General features: G+C 44.1%; 1 long non-coding RNA gene across 1 annotated transcript in view; it reads left to right on the top strand.

The window, feature by feature from the left end:
* LOC117365890 overlaps positions 1-12,879 on the top strand; it is a 34,811-nt gene extending 21,932 nt beyond the window's left edge. The window contains exon 3 of the long non-coding RNA XR_004540465.1: positions 12,152-12,879. This is a non-coding gene — a long non-coding RNA (uncharacterized LOC117365890). The remainder of the gene's footprint in view (positions 1-12,151) is intronic.
* Positions 12,880-18,045: the final 5,166 nt, after the last annotated feature.

Below are 18,045 nucleotides of genomic sequence, written 5' to 3'. Positions count from 1 at the left end.
TGTATAAAGAATATATATACTGTGCAGAAATAAGCTTAATATTACAGAAAAGCAAGATTTATAAAGATACATCAAACATTATAATTAATGAGAGAGAAAAGACAGTTTACCTGCCTTACAGAGTCCAGAGGAAAGAGAGAGAGGGGAGGGGTGATGTTCCAGACAAAGAGGGGGGGGGAGTTGCAGAGAGGAGGCTTTTATAGGTAGAAACTATTGTATTTTCCAGTATCTTTTTGTTCATAATTTGTAAACTGTTTGAAACAATGGTTAGTTTAATTGATAAGGAAGGTGTGATACTTGCAGGCATGGTAGATGGGATTAGTCTCTGGCTTCTTTGTCCCATTCAAGTAGACTATCCTCTTGATAAACAATCCAGTCTGGCTGGATGCTTAATGTATGCAAATTCTATGCAGGAGCATTTAGGCCCTGATTCTCTAAAAGTGCGTCCCGATTTTAGGCAGCTGTAGGCGTCCTACAGCTGTCTAATCAGCCAATCGGGATGCATATTTTTTTTTAAAAAATGCTCCCCAGGCAGGCCGCCTATATTGAAGGCGAGGCCCGCAAGACACCTAGGCCCTGATTCTGTATAGGACGCCCGGGAGAGGCGTCCTATTCAGAATCGGCCTAAACTAAACCCCGATTCTGTAACCGGCGTCCATGTTACAGACGCGGGTTAGAGAATCGGGTTAGATTAGACACGGCCCACTACACTTATCGCGGCAAGGGATCTCTCTGCCGCTATAAGTATAGTGGGCCGAGGCCCCCTGACCGATCACTGGCAGGAAGGTGCCCAAACCCTCCTGCCCAAAGACGCACCCCCCTCCCCGACACTACCGACCGCCCCCCCCCGACACTACCGATCGCCCCCCCCCCCGACAATATCGGTCGCTGGCAGGAGGGTGCCCAATCCCTCCTGCCCGAAGACGCACCCCCCCCGGCGCTAACAACCCCCACTCCACCAAACCTGTTCTTACAGATGGGTTTTGCACGTCGAGCAAGCAGGCACGCCTCGTCGAAATGAGGTGGGCCCGCCCCTTCCCGGCCCATCCCGCCGAAGCCTAAGGCCTGATTGGCCCAGGCTCTAGAAGCCTGGACCAATCAGGCCTTAGGAATAGCGGGTCCGCCCATCCCTACTAAGTCTAAGGTCTGATTGGCCAATCAGGCCTTAGATTAAGTGGGGATGGGCGGACCCGCTATGCCTAAGGCCTGATTGGTCCAGGCTTCTAGAGCCTGGGCCAATCAGGCCTTAGTCTTCGGCGGGATGGGCCGGGAAGGGGCGGGCCCACCTCATTTCGACGAGGCGTGCCTGCTTGCTCGACGTGCAAGACCCATCTGTAACAACAGGTTTGGTGGAGTGGGGGTTGTTAGCGCCGGGGGGGTGCGTCTTCGGGCAGGAGGGATTGGGCACCCTCCTGCCAGCAACCGATATTGTCGGGGGGGGGATCGGTAATGTTGGGGGGGGCGGTCGGTAGTGTCGGGGGGGGGGGCGGTCGGTAGTGTCGGGGAGGGGGGTGCGTCTTCGGGCAGGAAGGTTTGGGCACCCTCCTGCCAGTGATCGGTCAGGGGCCACGGCTCGCTATACTTATAGCGGCAGAGAGATCCCTTGCCGCGATAAGTATAGTGGCCGCGTCTACTTACAATGTAGACCAGCATTTTGCTGGCCTACATTTTTAAGCTTCTCATCTACTAGGGAGACGCGTAGGGCCGCCTAGGTTCAGCCTAAGGCCTGCCTAAGGCCCTTAGACGAGCTTAGGCATCTTGCGGGTCTCCCTAGGCTCCCGGAGGCGCCTTCAGGCCTGCCTGGGGAGCATTTTTTTTTTTAAAACGTGCATCCCGATTGGCTGATTAGACAGCTGTAGGACGTCTACAGCTGCCTAAAATCGGGACGCACTTTTAGAGAATCAGGGCCTTAGGGTCTATCTGCATCAACATTCCAGAGTCAGATTGATATAATGTCCCATAGGCCTTTGCTGACATTGGTAAGTCCAGCAAGTTAAGGCAGGGCTGACAAGGTAAGCATTAAAAATTTTAGAATCTACAAGTTCTGAGTTACATACAACTTTAAAAACATAACTCGTTCTTAACCCGGGGACTGCCTGTACTTTATTTATCAAGATTTGATCGTCTCATACATATATGACACACAAAGTATGATTAAACTTTAAAGTAAACAATCTAAAATAAACACTCCTTTTTTATGCAAAAAGTAATGGCCACTCATTATAATTATGAAATACAATCCTTTTGTGCAAATTAAAACAGATTTTGATTTAATTCTTGATAAACCGCTCAAACTGAAGTGCTAGAGCGGTTTACAATACTAAAAACATTGCACAATACAATAAAATTATTACAATAATAAAAACTATCACAATTATACAATTCCTCAAAAATAAACACTTTCAGTACAATATTCAATATCAACCACCCATTATCAGTAAATCTCCACTTATCATCATGGCATTCAGTTTATAACTTTGTAACAATCAGGTTCAATTTACATCGCAAAACTCTCAGTAAAAAGCCAAGTTTTCAATAATTTCTGAAAACATAAATAACTTTGCATACAATGTATTTCAATTGACAATCTATTCAACAAACTAGAACTCGGATAACAAAATGCCTTTTTCTTTTTTTAAAATTTGTTTATTTATTCAACTTTTCAAATTATAGACAAGCAAATCAATACTTGAATTCAGATATGTAATTAAAAAAACACACAAAATTATATCAGGTGGAATATAAGCCAGTAATGTAATGTAATGTAATATTACCAAGCACTACTTAAATCAGTAGTGGTTGGAAAGAAAATAATTATTAATTATTTAGTCCACTACATTAAGTAAAGCTCCAAGTTTTAGAATTACATGTCAAGGAAATTTTTCATTCATCTTAAGAACAGTTCAGGAGATATTGATCGAAAACACCAATAGCCTGGACTTAAACTACCAGAGGGATTATTGGACCTATCACCACTCTACCCCCTTCTTTGGCCACAATAAATTCCAACAGTTGCTTTGGTTCAAAGAATAAAAACATTTTCCCTTGTAGTGAAACACAGCACTTTGCCAGAAATTTCAAAATAAAAGATACCCCAGTGCCAAAACTCTGGGTTTAAAAAAGCAGAAAGTCCTTTCTCCTTTTCTGTGTCACTTGAGCAACGTCAGGAAAAAACCAAATTGTCGAACCAAAGAACTTATCGTTCATATGTCTAAAATATAGTCTAAAAAGTAAATCTCTGTCATGCTCCAAGGCATATGTCACCAAGAGAGTAGTTCTCTCTGTGACCACTTCCAGAGAACTTTCCAAAAATTCTGTTAAGTTCATTTCTCCTTTTTCTGTTGCTTCAATTTCAATAGGGGTTGAACTATCTTGCTTCTTCCCTGTAGATAAATATTGAGCCCCAGTTATAGGTGGTAAATTTTCCCTGAAGTATTTCCGCACCATTTCAATTGGAGATAAAACTGGAGATTTAGGAAAATTCAACAGTCTTTAAATCAAAATGCCTTTTTCATGTCTTAATTTCACTTTATCCAGAGATGGTAGTTGAAGTAAATGCTTTAGAAAATACTTTAGTAAATACTTTAGAACCTTCCACTGCAAGGCTTTAAAGATCAGACATAAAACTCTGAAAGTAATTTGTTCTGCAATGGGCAACCAATACAAGTCGACCAATATAGTTGTTACATGGTCTGATATTTTTTTGTTACCTGTTATCAATTTTGCAGCAGTATTTTGTACTAACTGCAATCTAGCTAAACAGTTTTTACTCATCCCATTATACAAAGAATTACAATAGTCTAATCAACTAGTTATCAATGCATGCACGGTTCATAACAATGGCTGTGGCAGCAACAGCTCCGACGCTCATAGAATTCCTGTGAGCATAGGAGCGGTTACCACTGTGGCAGGCGCCAAAAAAAAAAGGATCTACTACTACTACTAAGTTTTCTACTACCATTACTACTACGACATCTACTCTTTTTTATCTGCGAGAAAAATCAACAGTACCGGACTGAATATAAATGTTAATTTTTATCTGACCCTCACGGATTCCCTGATAACCATCCATGGACCCCCTAGGGGTCCAAAGACCCCAGGTTAAGAATCCTTATTCTAAAGCCTTGCTTCCTTGAGAATTATGTCGTCTTTTCCTCCCTTGACTGCAACATTGAATGAAAGGTTTACTTAAATGTCAAGTTGAGTATAATTCAAAAGATAGCCAATATTTTTGTAGTATTAGGTCATTTGGACTATAAAATGACATACATCTCATTTACAAGATAGATACTACTACTGCTATTACTACTACTCTGTTGCATGAGATGACACTTCCACTACGCACAAGTATTTATGAATTCAAGTTTTGATCTTCAGAAGCTCTACATCATGGAGAATGACTTCATCTCAGGGCTTCTAAATCTGCTGTTCCACTAATGTGTGAAGATAATTGTGATTAATTCTCCTCAGAAGATGCGTCTTCCTGCAGAACACTTCTGGATTTGCAGGTCTTCTGGTCAGGAGCTCCATACTCTTTGGCCTCTCCTCTTTGTGCTAGGCTGAATGGGTTAAACGTACCCCCTTGATACAAAAAGAAAGCATTTTGGGCCCTATTCTATATATGTCACCTAAAACATTGGCACCAACTAGTGTGGCACTAAAGCGAGATTCTATGAAAGTTAGGAGCCCATTATAGATTCACGGTTAGCATCGCCTAAACTTGCTTGGGCAGTGCTAAACGTCCTAAGATTTAGACATATCCTATTTATGCCAGGATTTTCTTGGCCTAAATGACTGCACCTAGCTAGGCATCCATGGCTCCTAACTCAAAAACATGCCCACAATTCGCTCCTAACCATGCCTACTTTTAGCTATATACTTTGCACTAGGCACCTAACGGGTTTCCTGGCCGTTTAAATCATTTTGAATATCAGGCACAATGATTATTAGAAAAATTCACAAGAGACTTGAAGAGGAACTGAGGGAAAGAAAAAAGAAAAAGCAGCCTCTATTGCATGCGTCTGTGCCTTCAACTTCAGAAACAATGTAGTTTCATAGCTCTAGGCACATCAGGGGTTAGGGGTGGTCCTGGTGGGGGTGGGATCCAGGTGGGTTTAGAGGGTCCTGGTGGGGGTGGGGTAAACTTTCGGGTGTGGGTGAGGGGAGTGTTGGCAGGAGGGACTGGACATCCCTCTTGCCGTGATGCTTGCGGAGGGGGAGGGGGGGATTCGTGGAGGATTGCTGCAGGAGTGATTGGGCATCCCTCCTTCTGCTGATGATTGTGGGAGGGTTCGGGAGATCATGGCAGGAGGGATTGGGCATCTCTTCTGCTGGGGAAGACTGCAGGAGGGTTCAGGGGATCACGGCAGGAGGTATTGTGTATCTCTCCTGCTGCCGATACTTGCGGAAGGGTTTGGGGGATCACAGCAGGAGAGATTGAACATCTCTCCTGCAGCAATCATTGCAGGTGAAAGAGGGGGGGGGGGTTACGGCGACTGCCAGGCAAGAGGGACTGGGCATCCCTCATGCCATGATCATTGCAGGGGGGCGGGGCAGTTCCATGATTTTCTAACTGGTGCTTATGACAGATGCCGATTAGTCTAGCCGATTAAACTCCTGAAAGTACAGATAGGTCATTCTTGGAAAATAACACATTTTGGATGTTTTTTTTCGAGAATGGACAATTCCCTGCTGCCTACTTTGGGCGCCATGGACCTTAGGCCAAAAAGGGACTTAGACTTTTTTTTATTATTATTATATCCCTCTGTCTTGGCTTCTGCTAATAACTTTTCAGAAAATCAGCCAAATGATTTGGTTTAAGTAACCATTTTTGCTACATTTCACATCATATATGCAAAGCCTAACTCAGGAAAAAGTTAACTCCAGTGGCAAGCACCTGCTGTCTTAATGAAAGAAATATATGTCACAAATCTACATATCTCTAGTTACATCTCAGAAAATTCTTATAATAGCACCAAGAAACCTTTTTCCTAACCTATAAAAAATAAAACAATTTAAAATCCCATTCTCAATCTGATTCAAAAATTAGCATTATTAACAATAAGGATTTATCTAAAGATTCTGATAAGAGACCTAAAGAGGCTTTGTCTAAATAAAGACCCATGTCAGAACATTAAAAAAAAATTAACATTTGTCTCATTACCAGGAGATTCTGTATTTATGAATGGTAAATAATAAGTAGAAATGCAAGGCAGCAGGGATGCCTTCAATACTTATAATACTGTACTTTAAATAACTTTACACAAATAGAAACTGATAGGTTGGATAGTTTCAGAAATTAATTGGATGCAAACTTTCAGAATTTTCAAGGTTGCAATGTTGTAAAGGTGCGCTATACTTTCTAGCATGCTAAATATTATTGCACGCTAAACACAAACTAAATGCTAACATAGAAACATAGAAGATGACGGCAGAAAAGGGCTACAGCCCATCAAGTCTGCCCACTCTGCTTACCCACCCCCTGTCTATGCCCTAATGACCCAATTTCCTTATCTTGACCCTCGTAGGGATCCCACATGGGTATCCCATTTATTCTTAAAGTCTGGCACGCTGTCTGCCTTGATCACCTGCATTGGAAGCTTGTTCCAATGATCAACCACTCTCTCTGTGAAGAAATACTTTCTGGTGTCGCCATGAAATTTTCCGCCCCTGAGTTTGAGCAGGTGCCCTCTTGTGGCCGAGGGTCCCTTGAGAAAGAAAATATCATCTTCCACTTCGACACGTCCCGTGAGGTACTTAAATGTTTCGATCATGTCTCCCCTCTCCCTACGTTCCTCAAGAGTGTAGAGCTGCAATTTGTTCAGTCTCTCTTCGTACGAGAGACCCTTGAGCCCCAAGATCATCCTGGTGGCCGTCCGTTGAACCGATTCAATTCTGCGCACATCTTTACTGTAATGTGGCCTCCAGAATTGCACACAGTACTCCAGATGAGATCTCACCATGGCCCTGTACAAAGGCATTATGACTTCAGGCTTTCGGCTGACGAAACTTCTATTGATACAACCCAATATCTGCCTTGCCTTAGATGAAGCCTTCTCCACTTGATTGGCAGTTTTTATGTCTGCACTGATGATTACTCCTAAATCTCGTTCTGCTGAAGTCCTAGTTAAAGTTTCTCCGTTCAAGAAGTACGTCCTGCATGGATTTCCGCTTCAAGGTGCATGACCTTCCATTTCTTAGCATTGAAGCCTAGCTGCCATGTTGAGGACCAACTTTCCAATGTAAGCAGGTCCTGCACCATATAATTCTGTAAACTGCATTCACTTACTATATTACATAGTTTGGCGTCATCGGCGAATAATGTTATTTTACCTTGAAGCCCTTGAGTCAGATCCCCTATGAATATGTTGAAAAGGAGTGGACCCAGGACCGAGCCCTGCGGCACTCCACTGGTCACCTCCGATGTTTTAGAGAGGGTACCATTAACCACCACCCTCTGAAGTCTGCCACTCAGCCAATCATTGACCCATGCAGTTAGTGTCTCTCCTAACCCCATCGATTCCATCTTGCTTAGCAGCCTGCGGTGTGGGACACTGTCAAAAGCTTTACTGAAGTCCAGGTACACGATGTCCAAAGACTCTCCCAAGTCCAACTTTCTTGTTACCCAGTCAAAGAAGCTGATGAGATTGGATTGGCAGGACCTACCCTTGGTGAATCCATGCTGACTGGGATCCCGAAGATTCCCTTCATTCAAGATCGTGTCCAATTTGCTTTTAATTAGTGTTTCCATGAGTTTGCACACTATTGATGTGAGACTCACCGGTCTATAATTCGCAGCCTCTGCCCTGCAACCCTTTTTATGCAGAGGAACGACATTAGCTAATTTCCAGTCCAGGGGAACTTTCCCCTTACTTAGGGAGAGATTGAATAGCTCAGCCAACGGTTTCGCCAGGACATCGCTCAATTCTCTGAGCACTCTTGGGTGCAAATTGTCTGGTCCCATGGCTTTGTTCACCTTGAGTCTTGCCAGTTTACTGTAAACTTCACCTGGTGTGAACTCAAAATTCTGAAACGGGTCTTCTGTGCTTTGTGTTGCCTTCAACTGCGGACCGTGTCCCGGTGCCTCACAGGTGAAGACTGAGCAGAAGTATTCATTCAGTAGTTCGGCTTTATCAGAATCTGCTTCCACATAACTTCCGTCCGGTCTTCTAAGGCGTACTATCCCGCCTGTGTTCCTTTTTCTGTCACTAATATACCTGAAGAAGGATTTGTCCCCCTTTTTAATGTTTTTTGCCAGAATTTCTTCCACTCGAAGTTTTGCCTCCCTAACTGCCATTTTGACCGCTGTAGACCTGGTCCTATATTCTACTTTTGCCTCTCTTTTCTCCGTGCGCTTGTAGGAGAGAAACGCTTTTTTCTTCTCCTTAATGAGGTGCGAGATCTCCGCGGTGAACCATTGGGGTTTATTGTTTCTTTGTCGTTTATTTACTGATTTTATGAAGCGGCTAGTTGCTTCATGTATGGTTGATTTCAGTGTTAACCACTTAGCTTCTACATCATCGGTCTCCGCTTGATCCTGCAGCGTCTGATGGAGGAAATCTCCCATGCGTGCGAAGTCTGTGCCCCGGAAATTGAGTACCTTTGTTTTCGTGTTTGATCTAGGGAAGCCTTTCCTAAGGTTGAACCATACTATGTTGTGGTCGCTGGAGGCTAGTGTATCTCCTACTGAGACCTCTGAGACGCTTTCCCCGTTGGTGAGTACCAGGTCGAGGATCGCCTGGGCCCTAGTGGGCTCCGTTACCATTTGTTTGAGACGTGCTCCCTTTATGGAGGTTAAGAGCCTCCTGCTACCGCTGGTTGTCACTGAAAATGAGTTCCAGTCTGCATCATATACATTCCCTTTGCCCTGATCCAGCCAAACATCAGGCATATTAAAGTCCCCTAGCAGTACAGCTTCTCCTCGTAGAGTGATATTCTCTATGTCTTCAATTAATTCTGCATCCGTGTCTTCCAGTTGTCTTGGGGGTCTGTATACCACACCTAGATACAGGCATTTTTCTCTGCCTGTATCTAGGTGTGGTATACAGTGCATGTTATCCTATGGACGCATTAGTGGCTAGTGCACACGTTGATTCAGCCTAATGGTTAGGCCTGGGTTCAAATCCCACTGTTGCCTCATATGAACTTAGGTAAGCCTTTTACCCTCTATTGCTTCAACTATAAATGTGAACTTTAACATAAGAATAGCCTTACTGGGTCAGACCAATGGTCCATCAAGCCCAGTAGCCCATTCTCATGGTGGCCAATCCAGGTCACTAGTACCGGGCCAAAATCCAAAGAGTAGCAACATTCCATGCTACTGATCCAGGGCAAGCAGTGGCTTCCCCCATGTTTTTCTCAATAATAGACTATGGATTTTTCCTCCGGGAAATTGTCTAAACCCTTCTTAAAACCAGCTACGCTATCTGCTCTTACTACAACCTCTGCATTCTAGAGCTTAACTATTTTCTGAGTGAAAAAATATTTCCTTCTATTAGCTATAAAATAATTTTCCCTGTAACTTCATCGAGTGTCCCCCCCTAGTCTTTGTAATTTTTGATGGAGTGAAAAATTGATCCACTCGTACCCGTTCTATTCCACTCAGGATTTTATAGACTTCAATCATATCTCCCCTCAGCTGTCTCTTTTCCAAGTTGAAGAGCCCTAACCTTTTTAGTCTTTCTTCATATAAGAAGAGCCCGAGGCGCCTCAGCCAATCAGTGCCTAGGACCCTCCCTGTGCATCAGATGATGCGCTGGGGTGGGGCTTAACACCGCTATTGCGCAGTGGTGGCCCGGGGAGCAGGAGCAGGAGGAAAGTCCTTCTCCCAAAGATCGGCGTAGGAGCAGGAGGGCTCCTGCTCCCGAAGATGGGAGGATTGTCAGAAGGAACAGGAGGGTCCAGGCACCCCTCCTGCTCCCGAAGATGGGAGGATTGTCAGAAGGAACAGGAGGGTCCAAGCACACCTCCTGCTCCCGAAGATGGGAGGATTGTCAGAAGGAACAGGAGGATCCAGGCACCCCTCCTGCTCCCGAAGTAGGGAGGATAGTCAGAATGAGCATTTAGGTCCAGGAACCCCTCCTGTTCCCGAAGATGGGAGGATTGTCGTAAGGAGCAGGAGGGACCGGGCACCCCTCCTGCTCCCAACTATTTTCAAGGTACCGGGGTAGGTGGGCCAGGCCTGACCGCCTGGGCCGACCAGGGATGGGCTGGGGGGTGGGAGGCCTAAGAGCAGGAGGGACTGAGCACCCCTCCTGCTCCCAACTTTTAACGTGGTGTTGGGTCGAGCCGTTCCATGTCGGGGGCTGGGCTGTGTCATGTCAGCCCATCCGTCCAACTAATTTAAGGTATGGGGAGGGGGATTGGGGGTGGGGGGTTGAGGGGTCAGCGGGGTCTTGCGGGTCGGGAGGGGGCCGATCAGGGGTTCGGGGGGTGTTCGAGGGAGGGTGGTGCGTCGAGGGCACGAGGTCCTGGGATCCTTCCTGCTCGTATCAGTGGGGGTGGGGGGTAGGAGGTTCACCTGGGCAGGAGGGCTTGGGCTCCCTCCTGCCCAATCGTAATCGGCGAGGGGGGGTTCGGGGTGCCGCAGGGCAAGAGGGCTTGGGCTCCCTCGTGCCCCGATCTTAGTCAGGGGTTGGGCAGTCGCCTGGGCAGGAGGGCTTAGGTTCCCTCCTGCCCAATCATAATTGGCCGGGGGGGGGGGGGGGTGCTATGGGGCAAGAGGGCTTGGGCTCCTTCTTGCCCTGATCGTATCGGGCTAGCAGGGGCAAGAGGGCTTGGGCTCCCTCTTGCTCCGATCATTGTAGGGGGGGAGGGATTCTGTAATCGGTGATGTGTTTGACTGACACTGGTTACAGAATCCAGCTTTTAGGCGATGGACTGGCTCCTCCTTCGTCTAAAAGCTCTTGTTTTGGGCGTTTGAGAGTTAGGCTTTTTTTAGGTTGATTATATGTTGTTAATGTAGACGTAGTTGTGGTCTGGGTGTTTAAACAACTGAACGTAGAGGCAGGCTATTACGTTTTTTTTTATAATGGACATTTTCCCTGCTTCTACTTTCAACGTTTAAGGCCTTAGGCCAAAAGGGGACTTAGATGATTTTTTTTTTTATTATGCCCCTCCACGCGTTTTACATTCAAAAAGGAGGGAAACATTTGTCAGCCTAAATAATGACAGGGCCAAAACATGATGGACGTTAAAAAAAAATAAAAAAGAAAAGAAACGAGGAGAGTGGGGGGAACTACAATTTAATAGAAAAAGAGCGCATATTTGGTAAAGACAGAAGGACGGTGAGGGAGATCGGATTGATAAATTGAGGGATCAAGTTATTAACAGACCAGGACAAACTCTGAGTTCATTCAGCATTCATATGCATCTTTATAAAGGAAGCATTTACGGTTTCCCTTAAATTTATCAAAATTTTGTTCAGCCCTAATATGTGGAGGTAAAGAATTCTAGATTATTGGAGCTGTAGTTGCGAATTAAGATGCCCGATGGGTACTAATGAGTTTTAAGGAAGGTATGTGAAGAAGATATTGCCCAAATCAAGTCTACCTGCCGGTAGGTGCCTCGATGTAGATGCCTACCTTGAAGTGGTAGGCACTTCCGAGTTAGGCACCTAATGGGTAATGCATTTTGTAATGGTTTTTAATGGTGTTTTAAATTAGCAGCACTAATTAAGCCAATTACAAAAAATTAATCCCTCCCCCATTTTACTAAACTGTGATAGTGGTTATTAGCGCAGGGAGGCGCGCTGAATGTTCTGCACTGCTTCTGACGCTCTTAAGAACTCTATAAGCATCGGGAGCAGTGCGGAACATTCAACGCGGCTCCCTGCACTAATAACTATCGTGGTTTCGTAAAAGGTATGTGGGGGTTAAGTTAGGCGCCTAGATTGGCTAGATGCGCCGATTAGGCACCTAACTGTAGCGGTATTTTATAGAATAAGGGCCTTACTTTCTCTTAGAAAATTGGTGCCTTGTGATTACACCTGTTGCACAAGTTATAAAATCATTCGTGTGAATTTAAAATCTGTGTGTAATGATTTTATATTCACACGAAATCCATAAATGTGGCGTTATTGTTAGATCACACAGCATCCTGAATTTTCCTCTCTGGTCTATGAGTGAGTAGTATCTGCATTCTCTCCTTACAGGTTCCCTGCCATCGCTTCAGAAGCTGTGATATTGAGCTGCTAGTCTCTGGCATGGCACTGCCCTGAATCTACAGCTGAGTAGCACAGGAATGACATGGTGACACTCGGAAAGCCCGTCTTCCATGAAATGCTTCTAGACAGCCAGCTCCTTTGGGATTCCTGGCCATTACATGCTGATTGATGGCTGCAGGACCTCAGCGGTCTGTCTCAACTTCTGGCCATTTATTCCAGCAAGTGATAAATCAGAGAGCGTGAAGAAGTATTACTTCGCTCGATAACATGATGGGTTTAGAAAGAAATGTAACTCAGTGCAACTCTCAGTCCTAAATAAATGGACAAACAGATAGGAGTGGGGGCAAGGCACACCATAGCAGAGATCAGGACTTCATCTCCCCATGGATATTTCAATCATCGGCAGTTGAACCAGGTTTAAAAAAGTAATGCACACTTTTGGAGTTATTTTAGAAGTATCTCTTTGTGTATATAGTTGCAATTTCAGTAAGCTGCTTCTTATACTTGCTGAGCCACACCATGCAGAGATATCATGGGAGTGTGGTGGGGTGCAGTTTGGATTGCCTTGAGTGGGGACAAAAATTTACATATGTATTCCCTATTTCACAGAGAATTCACATTTTTGGGGGAAAATTTGCCCTATCAGGTTCTATGCTAGCTCAGAGAGGAATATTCTTTTAAAAGTGCTTGTTTTAATCATGACAAAATCCCCTTAATAAAATATCCCAATTTTAAAAAGTGCTTTCTTTTGGCCATTCTCCTTAATCCTCTCAATGCATCTAAATGAAAGAAAAATAAGAAATGCAACCTCACTACTTAATTGGCCGCACGTACATACCTAGGCGTGTAAAATGAGACATCTACACACGGAAGTGGCACTGCTTAGATGTAGATGTACAGTCTCTTGTCATGAACTATTCTGGTACTGCGGTATACAAAAATAAAGTTATTATTATTATTATTATTGTTGCTTCCATGTGGAAACTTTCAAAAATATATCTCTGCAGTAGATTCGGATGGTTTTCTGTTTCACTGCAGATTGTGCTATCTGCACAGTTTTGTCAATTTTTCAGCACTCCATACTCTTATTCAGGCTTTCTTGATATCCCCCCCACCCCCCCTTGGTATGCCACTTTTTTATGGTGAGAATACTAAAAAGGGAACTTTAAGGCAATCCAAGAACATGAAATCTTTGAAATCAAAATGATAAGCTATTTGGCACTTACCAGATAGGACTTAACAGAGATCTGGGCTTTCTTTCCCACTATAAAGACATTTAAAACTGCTTTGCCACCTTTCTGTCTCCTGTCCATCCACCCACCCCTCCCTCTTTCTATCCCCAAAATGCTTTCATTTTTTCCTTATATTCTGATATTTGCCAAAATTTGCTTTTTTCAGATCTGAAGAAGAAGGGTTACCTTCAAAAGCTCATCATAAAATGCATTAAGTTAGTCCAATATAAAAGGTAGCGGCCTTATTTCCTTTGTTTTTTGTTTCATTTCTTTCTAATTACTTTGGAAAGTGGACTAACACGGCCAACCCACCATTTCACTAAAAACAATTTTTTTAAATTAGCTTTTAATGGTGTGGTCAACTACCACACCAATTAAGCTAAATAAACAATTTTGAGTTCCACACAGAACTTGGCTAGGTGATCCTGATGTAGGCAACACTTATAGAACTAGGGTCTATATAAAGAAGTTCTTCCTTAAATTAAATTTAAATCTTCTAGTAGTTAATTTCATGCAGCGTCCCCTAGTCTTAATACTATTTGAAAGCATAAATAATTGTTCCCTATTTGCCCACTCCGTCCCATTCATGATTTTATAAACTGCTATCATATCCTCTCTCAGTCATCTTTTCTCCAGGCCAAAGAGCCAGCCTAACCTATTTAGCCTTTCTCTATAAGGGAGTGGCTCTATCCTCTTTATTATTTTTGTCACATTTCTCTGAACCTTTTCAAGTTCCTTATAGAGATAAGGCAACCAGAGCTGCAGGTTTGCCATATTATAGACTGAGAAAGAGGCCTTATGATAATTGTTTTCTATTTCATTCTGAATTATTCCTAAGAGCCTACTGTTTTTTTAATTCAAGGCTGGGACAGAGAAGATGGGTCAGCAAATGTCATAAATAGCTCTGGTGTGCAGGATAGCTAAGTTATGTAGATTAACCCCTGATTACAGGATCCAGTATATCTCACAAACAGTTCTTACTACAGTCCAGAAAAGCAGGCCTGTTAGTAGCATTCAAGGGCAAGGGGTGCCCATCCATGCAAATCGCTTCTTGCCAAATCCACATGCTAATATAGTCCTGCTTTTGCCTTGGGTACAAGCATGCAGAAGTCATTCTGATTTCTTTAGGAAAAGCATGGAACTACAGGTTCATATATCCAAGAAGGGGAAAAAAATCTGGTCTGGCTACATGGCACACCCTCGACCTGGGGGCACCCTCCATCAATGTAACAGTCAAAGCACCTTCCCAGGCACTGCTCCAAACAGAACCTTCCTCCTGCGATGGGAATCAGTTGCTATGGAAACCATTTCCAGACAATGTTCAGCACATCTCAAGAAACTGCCAAGGCTCTTAGCTCTGTCTGACCTCATTTCAGGACAGCAATTACTTCCAAGTACTGCTTAAAGTTTTCCAACTGGGGAAGGGAATACCCTGGGTTAGGTTTACAAAGAAAGTTAGTTGTAGCCTTTGTGGGATCTTGGGTGACAAATTTTGCACACACAGATTTTAGAAAAGGAATCATATTTATTTTCGGGAACTTCCTGGCTCTTAGATAGAGGAAATGGGTCTTTTACTTGGTTTTGCCTAGACCTGAAGATCTTATGGGCATAAGGGAAGATCAAAAAATGATGACTAATTTTCTAGGATAATAGAGAAATCCAAGTCATCAGAGGGATCAACTTTGTTCCCAGTGTGCACAGGGCCTTGTATTTCTGGATTTCTGAACTAAGTAGGAGCTAAGGTATGGTTGCCATTTTTCAGGCTGCAAAAATCTGGACAAATGGCCCCACACTGTTCTGCTTCCGGCCGTGCCCCATTCTGCCCTGGCCCTACCCCAAACCATCTTCGACTCGGCCCTATTCTGCCCTAGCCCCTCCCAGTTCAGCCTCCAATCATGCCCCCACAACCTCCTCTCTTGTTCCCCGACAAGCTCGGGCCATGTATGGAGGGCCTGGAACATGCACGGATGTGTGTGAAGTCATCCACGCATGCTCAGATGCCCTCCAGATGCAGCCAGAGCTTGTCGGGGATTTCTAAAACCTGGACAAACTGGACTCTGGACAGTCCTCTAAAAAGAGGATATATCTCAGTTTTCCCAGATGTTTGGTAACCCTAAGCTAAGATAGACTTGAACAAGGCCTTTAATTAGCACTGGGGTGTTCACTACTTCTTTTTTGATTTACCATCCATCCTTTCATATAAAAAATAATCATCTCTTCTTAAACAGCCTTGACCTGCACTTCTCCATTACCCCTGCTCTCCCCTTGTTTCTGTTTCTAGACTATTTTTCTGGTTTTCTTTTTGTTTTGCATTATTATGTGGGCCTTAGGAGTTTTGTAAACTGCCTTGATATGAAAATGTAGGGCTAGATAGTCAAATGATTTATGCTCATAACTTTTTTAAGTGGTGCTCATAAATTGGCCTCTCTGAAAAATTTACTAGAGCTGAGTGCCTAAATTTATACTCAAAATCCGACTAGACAAAACTAAATTTAGGAGCATAAAAGTTGGTGGCGACAAGGTTGATTTAGGGTGGGGGAAAAAGTTATGAGTTTATCACTGATTTTAAGTATTAAGCTTATAAATTAGTCCCCTAAATCTAGGCATTTATAGCAGGCCTAAATTTATAAGCATAACTTTTAAGATCCTAAATTAAGATTATAGGAGCCTAAATTACAGAGCTCAGCTATTACAAAAAAAGTCAGGCCCATAGGTGCTATGTAAAATGAAACAAAACAAAAGTAAGCCACAGATGCCAAGGGTGCGCCATCACAAAGGGGGAGATGTACCACCTAAAAGAGGGAAACTGATGGCCAAAAAGTGAGATTTTTCAGACGGTCTGTCTAGGGCAGCGATGGCGAACCTATGGCACGCGTGCCAGCTGTGGCACGCAAAGGCCTTGCAGCTGGCACGCGGGAAGGTCCGCAATAGAGAGCTGCACGGGTCACGGGGATCCCATGGGGACGCCCCCTAGGGTCGCGGGGATCCCATGGGGATGCCTCCGAAGGTCGCGGGGTTCCTGCGGGGCTGGATGTACTAAGTCGCGCGGCTTGTCTCCCTACCTGCTCTGCTTGCAGCACAGAGCCGAACGGAAGTCTTCCCAACGTCAGCGCTGACGTCGGAGGGGAGGGAGGGCTTAAACAAAGCCCTCCCTCCCTCCGACGTCAGCGCTGACGTCGGGAAGACTTCCGTTCGGCTCTGTGCTGCAGGCAGGGTAGGTAAGGAGGAGTAGCCTCACGGCTCGAGTGGCTATCAAGGGAGGGGGCGGTCCGCCCCGCCCCGCCCCAGGTGCAGCACAGCCGGCTAGGTCCCCTTACTTTTGTGGCGTTTCCCCCACCGACCGACAACAGCCTGGTCCGACAAACCTCCCTGCCCTTAACCGCGAATCTAAATTACCTTCTTACAGCAGCTGTAAGAAGGAAATTTAGATTCGCGGTTAAGGGCAGGGAGGTTTGTCAGGCTGGGGCTGTTGTCGGTCGGTCGGGGAAACGCCACAAAAGTAAGGGGGCCTGGCCGGCTGTGCTGCACCCGAGACGGGAGTGAAGGAGGGGGGAGAAGGACGCTGAAAGCACTGGGGAAGACAAAGGGGTGGAGAAGGACGCTGAAAGGCCATGGGGAAGACGGGGTGGGGGGAAGGACACTGAAAGCATTTGTGGAAGACAGAAGGGGGAGAAGGACGCTGATCTATCTTTGGCCTTTGATACCATAGATCATACCCTCTTAATTCACAGACTATACTCCATAGGTGTAACCGATCAAGTTCTTAGCTGGTTTAAATCCTACTTTGAAAACCGTTCCTCTACAGTTATCTTTAACAATACAAATTCTAATAATTTCACATTACCTTTTGGAATTCCACAAGGATCAATACTTTCTCCTATTTTATTTAATATTTTTCTGGCTCCACTTATGACATTATGTCAATCCATTGGTTTTTCGGTATTCGCTTATGCCGATGATATTCAGTTATTACATCCAATTGACCCCAAGAATGTACAAGAAATAACAGCAATAAATAACAAACTGGATCAGATTCATCATTGGCTGGACACTAACAAATTATCATTAAATATTCAAAAAACCAATGTTATGCTTTTCCCATGGAAGGATAGCAGTTCATTTACTACTCCAATCTCTATCAATGGCAATTCATTACAGATTCAACACAACATAAAGATCTTAGGTATTATATTTGACAATAAATTGTCATACCACGACCACATAAGCAATGTCGTTAAATCCACTTTCTTCAGATTACGACAAATTCGTTCAGTTTCTAAATTTTTATGTGCAAAATCACTTAATATCTTGATTCATTCTTTTGTCATCTCTAAACTCGACTACTGCAATGCCTTATTCAAAGGTTTACCTCAAAAAGAAATTAGACGTCTACAAATTGTTCAGAATGCCGCTATTAAATTAATACATAAAGCAAAAAAATTTGACCACGTCACTCCCTTACTTAAAGAATCACATTGGCTTCCTATAGCACACCGTATTCTATTCAAGATATGTCTACTTACATTTAAAACTCTCCTTTTTCAAACTCCGGCTTTCATCCATAGAGTCTTAATTCCATATTCCACTATTAGAACATTGAGATCACAGGACCAACATTTATTAACCATTCCTTCTTTAAAAATCATCAAT

This window comes from Geotrypetes seraphini, chromosome 8, assembly GCF_902459505.1.
Source record: "Geotrypetes seraphini chromosome 8, aGeoSer1.1, whole genome shotgun sequence".
Lineage (NCBI taxonomy): Eukaryota > Metazoa > Chordata > Amphibia > Gymnophiona > Dermophiidae > Geotrypetes > Geotrypetes seraphini.
This window is presented reverse-complemented; position numbering and strand designations above follow the sequence as displayed.